The sequence below is a fragment of the Stomoxys calcitrans genome, chromosome 3 (assembly GCF_963082655.1).
Source record: "Stomoxys calcitrans chromosome 3, idStoCalc2.1, whole genome shotgun sequence".
NCBI classification, from domain to species: Eukaryota; Metazoa; Arthropoda; class Insecta; order Diptera; family Muscidae; genus Stomoxys; species Stomoxys calcitrans.
Genome location: NC_081554.1, coordinates 143303006 through 143314244, shown reverse-complemented (window position 1 = coordinate 143314244; position 11239 = coordinate 143303006).

The window sequence follows — 11239 nt, the reverse complement described above, 5'->3', positions numbered from 1 at the left end:
GCTGAAACTTTGCACAGACTGTTTTTTGTCCATAAGCAGGTCAAGTTCGAAGATGGGTTAAATCGGACGATTGGACGATTTAGGATCTAAGGCCCATAAAGACGCATTTATTATCCGATTTTGCTGAAATTTGGGACAGTGAGTTGTGTCAGGCCCTTCGACATACTTCGTCAATTTGGCTCAGATCGGTCCAGATTTGGATATAGCTGCCATATAGACCGATCCTCCGATTTAGGGTCTTGGGTCCATAAAAGCCACATTCATTAGCCGATTTTGCTGAAATGTAGGACAGAGAGTTGTGTTAGGCCCTTCGCCATCCTTCGTCAATTTGGCTCAAATCGGTGCAGGTTTGGATATAGCTGCCATATAGACCGATCCTCCGATTTAGGGTCTTAGGTCCATAAAAGCCACATTCATTAGCCGATTTAGCTGAAATGTAGGACAGAGAGTTGTGTTAGGCCCTTCGACATCCTTTGTCAATTTGGCTCTAATCGGTGCCGGTTTGGATATAGCTGCCATATTGACCGATCCTCCGATTTAGGGTCTGAGTCCATAAAAGCCACATTCATTAGCCGATTTTGCTGAAATGTAGGACAGAGAGTTGTGTTAGGCCCTTCGACATCCTTCGTCCATTTGGCTCAGATCGGTCCAGATTTGGATATAGCTGCCATGTAGACCGATCCTTCGATTTAGGATCTTAGGCCCATGAAAGTTATATTTGTTATCCGATTTTGCTGAAATTTAGGACAGTGGGTTGTGTTAGGCCCTTCGATATCCTTCGTCAATTTGGCTCAGATCGGTCCAGATTTGGATATAGCTGCCATATTGACCGATCCTCCGATTTAGGGTCTTATGCCCATAAAAGCCGCATTTATTGTCCTATGTCGCCGTAATTTGGGACAGTGAGTTAAGTTAAACTCTTCTGCAATATGGCCCAGATCGGTCCACATTTGGATATAGCTGCCATGTAGACCGATATATCTATTTAAAATCTTGGCCCCATAAAAGGCGCATTTATAATTCGATTTCACTGAAATTTGATACAGTGACTTATGTTAGGCTCTTCGACATCCGTGTCCTATATGGTTCAGATCGGTTTATTTTTAGTTGTAGCTACTAAAAAGACTAATATTTTGTTGTACACAATTGAACAATGACTCGTTATTATTAGTATTTGGTCTAAATCGGAACATATTTCGATATAACTGTTTTGGGACATAAAGTATGCAATTTTCACAGGATTGTTATGAAATGTGGTTTACATATATACCCGAGGTGGTGGGTATCCAAAGTTCGGCCCGGCCGAACTTAACGCCTTTTTACTTGTTTTGCCCAACAAGAGATGCCGGGAAAAGAACTCGATAAATGCGATCCATGGTGAAGGGTATATAAGATTCAGCCCGGCCGAACTTAGCACGCTTTTGCTTGCTTTTTTTTATACCCTCCACCATAGGATGGGGGGTATACTAATTTCGTCACTCTGTTTGTAACTACTCGAAATATTTGTCTGAGACCCCATAAAGTATATATATATTCTTGATCGTCGTGACATTTTATGTCGATCTAGCCATGTCCGTCCGTCTGTCCGTCCGTCCGTCCGTCTGTCTGTCGATAGAACGCTAACTTCCGACGGAGTAAAGGTAGCCTCTTGAAATTTTGCACAAATACTTCTTATTAGTGTAGGTCGGTTGGTATTGTAAATGGGCCATAACGGTCCATGTTTTGATATAGCTGCCTTATAAACCGATCTTGGGTCTTGACTTCTTGAGCCTCTAGAGTGCGCAATTTTTAACCGATTGGATTGAAATTTTGCACGACGTGTTTTGTTATGATATCCAACAACTGTGCCACGTATGGTTCAAATCGGTTCATAACCTGATAAAGCTGTCATATGGGGATTTGATTTCTTGAGCTTCTAGAATGCGCCATTCTTATCCGATTCGGCTGAAACTTTGCAAGACGTATTTTATTCTTATTTTCAACAATTGTGTCAAATAAGGTTAAATCGGTTCATAACATAATATAGCTGCCATTAAACCGATCTGGGATCTCAACTTCTTGAGCCTCTAGACGTCGCAATTATTATCCGATTATTACCGACCATGGCAATATGGGACTCAAATGAAAGGTATTTGCGAGTAGAATACGAATCTGATATCCAAATGTGGGACCACGTTTCTGGAGGTCCACCCCTTCCCCAAAACAACCCCCAAACAGGATTTATTTACTGACCATAGGAATATGGGGCTTAACTAAAAGGTATTTGAGTGTAGAATTAGAATCTGATATCCAAATATGAGACCAAGGGTTTGGGGGGGCCGCCTCTCCCCAAAAAGCTCCCTCAAAGAGGACACATTTACGGCCATAGCCACATGGGGCTCAAATGAAATGTTTTTGGGAGTGAAGCACAAATCTCATATCAATATTCGGGAAAAGTGTCTATGGGGCCTAAATAAAAGGTATTTTAGTATAGAATTAGAATCTGATATCCAAATATGGGACCAAGTGTTTGGGGGGCCGCCTCTCCCCAAAAACATCCCCCGAAGGTGACAAATTTACGACCATAGCCATATGGGTCTCAAATGAAAGGTCTTTGGGAGTAAAGCACGAATCTGACATCAATATTTGGGAAAAGTGTCAATGGGGCCACCCCACAACCACAACACTACCCAAATATTAAGTATTTGGTAACTTTGCAATATGAGACTCAAATAAGAGGGTTTTTAGAGTGTAACACGAGTTGGGATAGACAACGTATCTGATATCAGCATTAGGGACCAACTGTCTAGGGGACGTCCCACCACCACAACAACTCTCAAATAGGACGTATTTGCTCACCAAGACAATTTGGGTCGTAAAGAGAGTGGAACTAAATATTTTTTGTTTTAAGGGCCAATACCGGACATATTTGCTGACTTTTGCAATAAGGAGTTTAAATGAGATTTGAAAACGAATTTGATATCCAATTTGAACCCCATATTACCAATGGAAATATGGGGTTCAAATAAATGATATATAGATATATGAGAATAGAGCACGTTGCTGATATATTTTCCGGGCTTAGTGTTTGGGGCACCACCCCAATCCCCAAAACACCCCTAAATCGGCCATATTTACCGACCATGTCAACGTGGAGATTAAATAAAAGGTATTGGGGGGTAGAGCAGGAATTGATACCCACTTCGGAACCAATTTTCTGGGGATCAGCCTCTTTCCCAAAATACCCCACAAGCAGCAATTTTTTTGTGACCATCGCAAAATGGGGCTTAAATAAAGGTATTTGGGAGTAGAATATGAATTTGATATCCAAATTTAGGACCATGTATTTAGGACATCACCCCTTCTCCAAAACACCCCGAAAAGTGAAAAAATGTTTCGAACATGCCAATATGTGGTATTTAAGATTAGAAAACGAATTTGATAACCTATTTTGGGTCATGTGCTTGGGGGACGCCTCATCGTGTAAACTCCCTAAAACCAATGGCAATATGGGGTTTAAATAAATGGTATTTGAAAGAAGTTGCTGGTAGTTTTTTAGGGCCAAGTGGCTGGGGGACCACCCCACCACCGAAAACACCACTAAATCAGATATCATGAGAATATCGGGCTGAAATAAGGTATTTTAAGAATGGGGTACACCTTACATCTAAACTTAAATTCGTAGACCTATAAAGATCATATGGGATTCGGACAAAGGCACTTATATTGTTAAACAATTAGTCAATCGATATACTATATTCGTAGAATGGTATTTCACTAAAAACTCTTTAATTGTCGAAAAAAAAATATTCCAAGGAAACTTTTGTTCCATATTAAGTAAAAGAAGGCGCAGCGGAGCGGACCCGGGTCAGCTAGTTCCTTATATTTGGTAATCCGAAGACCATTTCATAGACCACAATTTAATTAAATCTTTAGCATTTAAATGTTCAAAACGCCTTTGCCACAATTTAAAAATATTTTCTCTGGATGTTTGCACTGATTTGGTTACTTCGTTACTCATGTGAAATATATAGATTTTTTCTCGCTTATATCCTGCTATCAAAATGTTTGCATTTCTGGAAATAATCGCTTTGGAACCTTTTGTCTTTATTTCACAGCCTAGGTCAGTTGCTTTACTTGTTGATATAAGACTATGTTTCAAGTCCGGTACAAATTTTCTAAGTAAATTGATTTACTGCGACTATTATCTATCTATTGTCCAATCGTGACAAGATCTTGTAGAAACAATCTTTTCTACGGCTCCTAAACTATTTAAATCATATTCATGTTTTCACAGCGAATAAATTTGTTGTAAAGTCTATGGCCTTATGTCCCTTTTTTGTTACAACGATAACATTTAATCACATTCTTGAATATACCTTCTTCTCCATTTCTTTTATTGCTTGTGGATGTATATTGCTTATTTTTCTTCATTGAAGAATCTTGATTGGTTTCGTCGTGTGAATCGTGATACGATTTCAAGCAATCTCGACTTCAGAATGGACATTTTTGGAAATTATTTAGTTTTATCCACCGCAGTTTTTAACTTCGAAAAGTTTTATGGCAACGAACCAACCAAAACAACAGCCAGCAAATCTTCATCAAGTTCGACACCCATTTTAATAATTGACGACTCACAAATGTCAAATTCTATTATGAATTGTGACACATTTTGGTTAGATTGGATATTTGCTTTACATATCCCTCCACAGTAGGCCAGATATCGCGTGTGCTTTTAGCAAGCTATCACAGTTTTCCAAAAATCCACGGAAGCAACATTGAAACGCAGCTTTTCAAGTACTAAAATATTTTAATACGACAAGCCACGCAATTATAACGTATAAGAAAACATCAAAGCCGGATTTTGTGATGCCAGTTGGGCTCAAGACGAAAATGATCGAAAATCTTAATCTGGATATTGTCTTGTATTCGCAAATAGTGTAGTATCCTGGAAATCTAAAAAACAAAAAGTTGTTGCGGCTTCTAGCGCTAAAGCAGAGTATATTGCTGTAACGGAATCCACAAAAGAAGCATCATATTTTATTTTTTATACTTCCTTGAAGAACTAGGATTTTTAAAAGAAGAACTAATTACTAATTCACATAGTGCACAACAAATGGCTAAGTTTGGTGCTCATCGTTCTAGAACTAAACACATTCATTACAAGCACCATTTCATAAAGGACATTGTTTAACGAAGATTTGTTGAACTACAACACATTTTAACAGACCAAAAGGTGGCCGATTTTTTCATAAAACCTGTGCCAGCGCCAAAACATTATTTTTGTTCAAAAAATGTTGGAATTAACTTTAAAATTAAGTAATTTAATTTTTAATATGTTTAAAGTGATTATAGTTATAAAATCCATTATGCTGAGGAGGTATGTTGTAATTACTCCGTATTAATATGTACAGCTGCAGCTGAATTCTTTGTACATATGGCGGAGTACCTCACAAATGTAGCCAGAGTTAGTAAGGGGATAACCACCGCTGAAAATTTTCAGACGTTCACTCCAGCGCATAAATGTACGCATTACGAAAAAAAAACTTCAAGTCGCCCTACGTATATAGTACATGCATCCCAAAAAACAGAGCTCTAGCTTAAAGATAATAATAGTACTTTAGGTACGTTTTCGTACCTAAACGAACTAATTAACAGGTGTATCTGCATCCGAAGGTTCAGAGCTCTAGCGAAGGTCCGACAGACCTTAACTCTGTGCTAAATTTCAAGCTAAAGGGGTAGAAATGACAACCGCATAGAATACCGGCAAATCTACAAGCATGCTGAATTATCTCATAAATTCATTTTGAGTCATTCATTATTCTTAAATTTTGAGTCATCTGTTAAATTAATGTATGGGAATAAAAATTTACGATATAAAAGAGAAAAGATATACAAAAGAAATAACATCCCGACCTAATTTCCTAAAAAGGCCCATTGAGGATAAATGTCTGCTTTATTAAACACCCTTTTAAATAGGCGTCAAAAACAATGGAAATAGGACAACAGAATGAGCTGTTCCCAAACTTAGATCCTAATTAGTTGATATACTAACTAAACAAAGTACAAACACCCCAACCAGCAGCAACGAGAGTATCGGCATGTAAATATGCAAAAGTTTTCACAAAAATTACTGAAATAAAAACGGCACAACAAAATTATAAGTGTCAGTTTTAAAACAAGGAACTGATTTACACACAATTTTTTCTGCACGCATACTCTTGGGCTAGCGTTAATTTGGATAGGAATATACACATGCATGTGTAAAGTCGAATGAATGAATACCTTTGTGTTGTTTGTCATTTGAGTGAAAACTCGTTTTCACACAAACCCATATACATCACATATACTCGTATATATAACATGAAATTTCTCACTAACCCACACATACGCTCTCATGACTTCAAACACAAACGAACATGTTTCCCATGGCTATTCAACCAAACTCTTGAAAAAAAACAATTTGCTTTAATATGCATAGAAAAACGTAACTGAACATAAAAATGACATTCAAATTACCCAAATAGAACTAGAAACGAGGGCAGAATTGCCGGACTTTTAAGAAATGTTTAAATCTAAAATTATGAAGAGTTATTAGTCATCGAATGGAATATGCTCGCAATTTCCAACTTGTCACGTAATACCTACCGAGTTTGGCTTCTGACGTCTCTAAATGTTATTTTTTATACGAATCATCGAAGGGCTAGGGTATATTCATTTTGTCATTGAAAATAGCCATTTTCAACACTTTAAAGTAAAATTCTAAGATGATCTATCAAGGAACGTCCGTCTGTTAAAATCATCATATGTATGTATATCCTTATAAATGAAAATATTGAGCTGAAACTTTGCACAAAGAAATTTTTCTGTTGGAAGATATCATGTTTTAGTTAACTTATTACCCGATTTAGCTGAAATTTGGCACAGTGAGTTGAGTCAGACCTCTCGCTATCTGTACTGAGATGTGACTGTATTTGGATATTGCTCTTATAAAGACTGATTTTCCGTTAGCAGGACCATCGGTTATAAAAAAACTTATTTATTGCCCTATTTGATTAAAATTTCATACAGTAAGTTGTATTAGACCCTTACACATCTATGTGCTATATAGCTAACCTCAAGATTTATGGTATTGGATCCATAAAAGGCTCATTTGTTAACCAGAAATTTGGAACAGGTTGTTGTGTTAGACTTCTCCACATCCATGCAGGATATGGTTCAGATCAGATCATATTTATTCGATCAATGTTTTGGGTTTATCAATGGCAATTATACCCTACACCTAATACTGTGGTACAGGGTATCATTACTTACTGCATTTATTTGTAACATAAGGAAAAGAGCTAGATCCATTGATTAGTATACCGATCGACTCAGAATCACTTTCTGCCATGCCCGTCCATCTGTACGTCTATATAACTCCCAATTTCTACTTATACACTAAGAAATTTGTTTTGTAAAAACGGAGTTAATGTTTGCTGTAACAACAAAAAGTCAGCTGAAAATTGATAGCAGTAATTTTTGCTAAAACAGCAAACATTTCTTTCTGTTCTCAGGCACAAATATGTTGATATAGCTTCATATTGTAAAAAATGCTTAAAAACTTCTATCTTCTGTTAAAGGGTTTTAGAATACAATTTTACCAAACTTTTTACAATTTAACAATTTTAAATTAGTTCAAATAACAGCAGACAAAGTATCTTCTTAAATCATATTTATGCTTTTATAAAAAAAATAAACGTCTAAAATAACCCAAAAATTATATTAATATATAGGAAATGCTCCTTGTTTCTAACAGTTGCAATAAGGCATTCAGCTGCGAGCCTTCAATCTTCTGCGGTTTGTAATGCAGTTCTAAGTTCAGCATCTGTAGACTCTTTATCATCGTCTCTTTATCATCTATCTCGTCTTTCTCCGAGTCAGTTGGTTTTGTCATTTCCAAAGGAAGACCATTGCTAATTTTTGCTGGTGTTGACATTCAGCTCATCAATTTGGCAGCCAATAGTGTAATTGTTGCCGTTTGATATGTTGCTGACATCACTTTCCAGTGCCAATTCGTTAAATTCGCCGGAATTTTGATCTCATACGAGATCAATTAGAGCCTACACTCTAATTGTCTGTAAGATTTTATTCTCAATAATTAAAGCTAATGCTTCAAGTCATTTGTCCTATTTACTTTACTAATCACTTAGTGTTGTTACCACCGCTGCTCAACAGCTTATAACCTTACCTTGTCCGTCCATCTGTCTATTTAAATCTGAAGCATTTTGCAGAAAATATTTTTTATCACAGGGACATATTAAGATCTGACTATATCATAATTCAGACTTTTATTCATTCATTTACAGGCTTTACCATAACTAAAACATAAATAACATATGATGGTACTCTAATTCCTTCATCTACAACAATTCCATTCCCATTGGTCACATTGCCATTCCACAACCATTGTCACATTGCCATAATAAATCAAAATTATCGCTAAATCCAGGTCCAAAAATTAAAATTTTATAAAAATCGTATAGATAGCAACCCAATCTAAATGGGACTTAGAGAAAAATACTTAAACTAAATAAAATAAGTAAAAAGGCATTAGGGGCCGAACTTTGGACACCGCCACCTCGGGTATATATGAAAATACCCTTTCGTCACAATCCGGTGGAAATTGGATAACTTATGCACCCAAATTCGACACGGATATTGAGTGGTTTATTAAGCATAGGTCACTGTTATATTTTTTATTTAAAATTTCAACAAAATCTGGTAATAAATAAAGATTTTATAAGCTTCAGACCCTTAATCTGCACATCGGTCTATATGACAGCTTTATTTAAATGCTGTCCGATCTTTACCATATTTGGGTCGGATGGCAGGTGGCCTAAAACTACTTAATGTTTCAAATTTCAGCGAAATCAGATAAAAAACAAGTAAAATAGCATTAAGTTCGGCCTGGTGTATATGTAATCAAATTCGGCACGGACATTAAATGGTTTAATAAATATAAGTCACTGTTGAATTTTGTATTTAAATATTCAGCGAAATCGGATAAAAAGTAAAGCTTTTATGGGCTCCGGACCCTTCATCGGTAGATCGCTCTGTATGGAAGCTATATCTGAATATAGTCCGATCTGTACCATACTTGGGTCAGATGTTAGGAGGCTTGAAATAACCCATTATTTAAAATTTCAGCGAAATCGGGTAATAAATATAGGCTTCAGCCCCTTAATCGGTAGATCGGTGTATATGGCTGATGCATATGCCTTATCAGCGTGTCGCCTTCGGTCTTAAACATCACCTCAATATCTCTATTTTTAAAGATCATAGCGTGATTTCAACAGACTGACGAACAGACGGACGGACATGTCTAGATCGTCTTAGATTTTTACGCTGATTAAGAATATATATACTTTATAGGGTCGGAAATGGATATTTCGATGTGTTGCAAACGGAATGACAAAAAGAATATACCCCCATTATTCGGTGGTGGGTATAAAAAAAGACTAAATTATGACTATTTAATAGGTAGTCATATGGTATGATCCACTATATGATCCACTCTAAGCGAGTAGCACTAACATTCAAATTAGCGGCATCTGGCAGTCTTCAACAAAAATTTTTTGATCCAATTGGATTTAGTTGATCCAATTAAAAACATGCCAACATGAACAGAGAGAGGGCAGACTGGCAAAAATTAATCATCAGCATATATCTTTGGTATGACAATCGATCGGTCCTTTGAATAAAGAAAAACAAGTAAAAAGGCGTTAAGTTCGGCCGGGCCGAACTTTGAATACCCACCACCTCGGGTATATATGTAAACCACCTTTCATCAATATTCTATGAAAATTTCGTACCTTATGTCCCATATCAGTTATATCCAAATATGTTCCGATTTAGACCAAATACTAATAAATACACTAGCTACAATATATCTAAAAATAAGCCGATCTCAACTATATACGACATGGATGTCGAAAAGCCTAACATAAGTCACTGGGTCAAATATCAGTGTAATCGGATTATAAATGCGCCTTTTATGGGGCCAAGACTTTAAATCGAGATATCGGTCTACTTGGCAGCTATATCCAAATCTGGACCGATTTGAGCCAAGTTGCATAGAAATTTCGAAGAGCCTAACACAAAGCACTGTCCGAAATTTCGGCGAAATCGGACAACAAATGCCTCTTTTATGGGCCCAAAACCTTAAATCGAGAGATCGGTCTATATGGCAGCTATATTCAAATCTTGATCGACCTGGGCAAAATTGAAGAAGGACGTCGAAGAGCCTAACCAAACTCACTGTCTCAAATTTCAGCGACATCGGACAATAAATGCGACTTTTATGGCCCCAAAACCTAAAACCTACATATGGGTCTATATGGCAGCTTTATCCAAATCTGGACCGATCTGTGCGATATTGCAGAAGTATGTCAAGGGGCTTAACTTAAATAAATGAGGATTTTATGGGCCCAAAACCATAAATCAAGAAATCGGTCTATATGGCAGCTATATCCAAATCTGAACCGATCTGGACCAAATTGACAAAAGATGTTGAGGGGCCTAACACAACTCACTGTCCCAAATTTCAGCAAAATCGGACAATAAATGTGGCTTTTATGGGCCTAACACCATAAATGGGAGGATCGGTCTCTATGGCAGCTATATCCATATCTGAACCGATCTGAGCCAAATTAAAGAAGGATGTCGATGGGCCTAGCACAACTCACTGTTCCAAGTTTCAGCGAAATCGGATAATAAATGTGGCTTTTTTGGGCCTTAGACCCTTAATCGGAGGATCAGTCTATATGGCAGCTATATCCAAATCTGAACCGATCTGAGCCAAATTGACGAAGGATGTCGAGGGCCCTAACACAACACACTGTCCCGAATTTCAGCAAAATCGGATAATAAATGTGGCTTTTATGGTCCTAAGACCCTAAATGGGCGGATCGGTCTATATGGCGGCTATAGCGGATATAGTCCGATATAGCCCATCTTCGAACTTAACCTGCTTATGGACAAAAAAAGAATCTGTGCAAAATTTCAGCTCAATATCTCTATTTTTAAAGACTGTAGCGTGATTTCAACAGACAGACGGACAGACGGACGGACATGTCTAGATCGTCTTAGATTTTTACTTTGATCAAGAATATATATAGTTTATAGGGTCGGAAATGGATATTTCGATGTGTTGCAAACGGAATGACAAAATAAATATACCCCCATCCTTCGGTGGTGGGTATAATATTGGGTTGCCTAA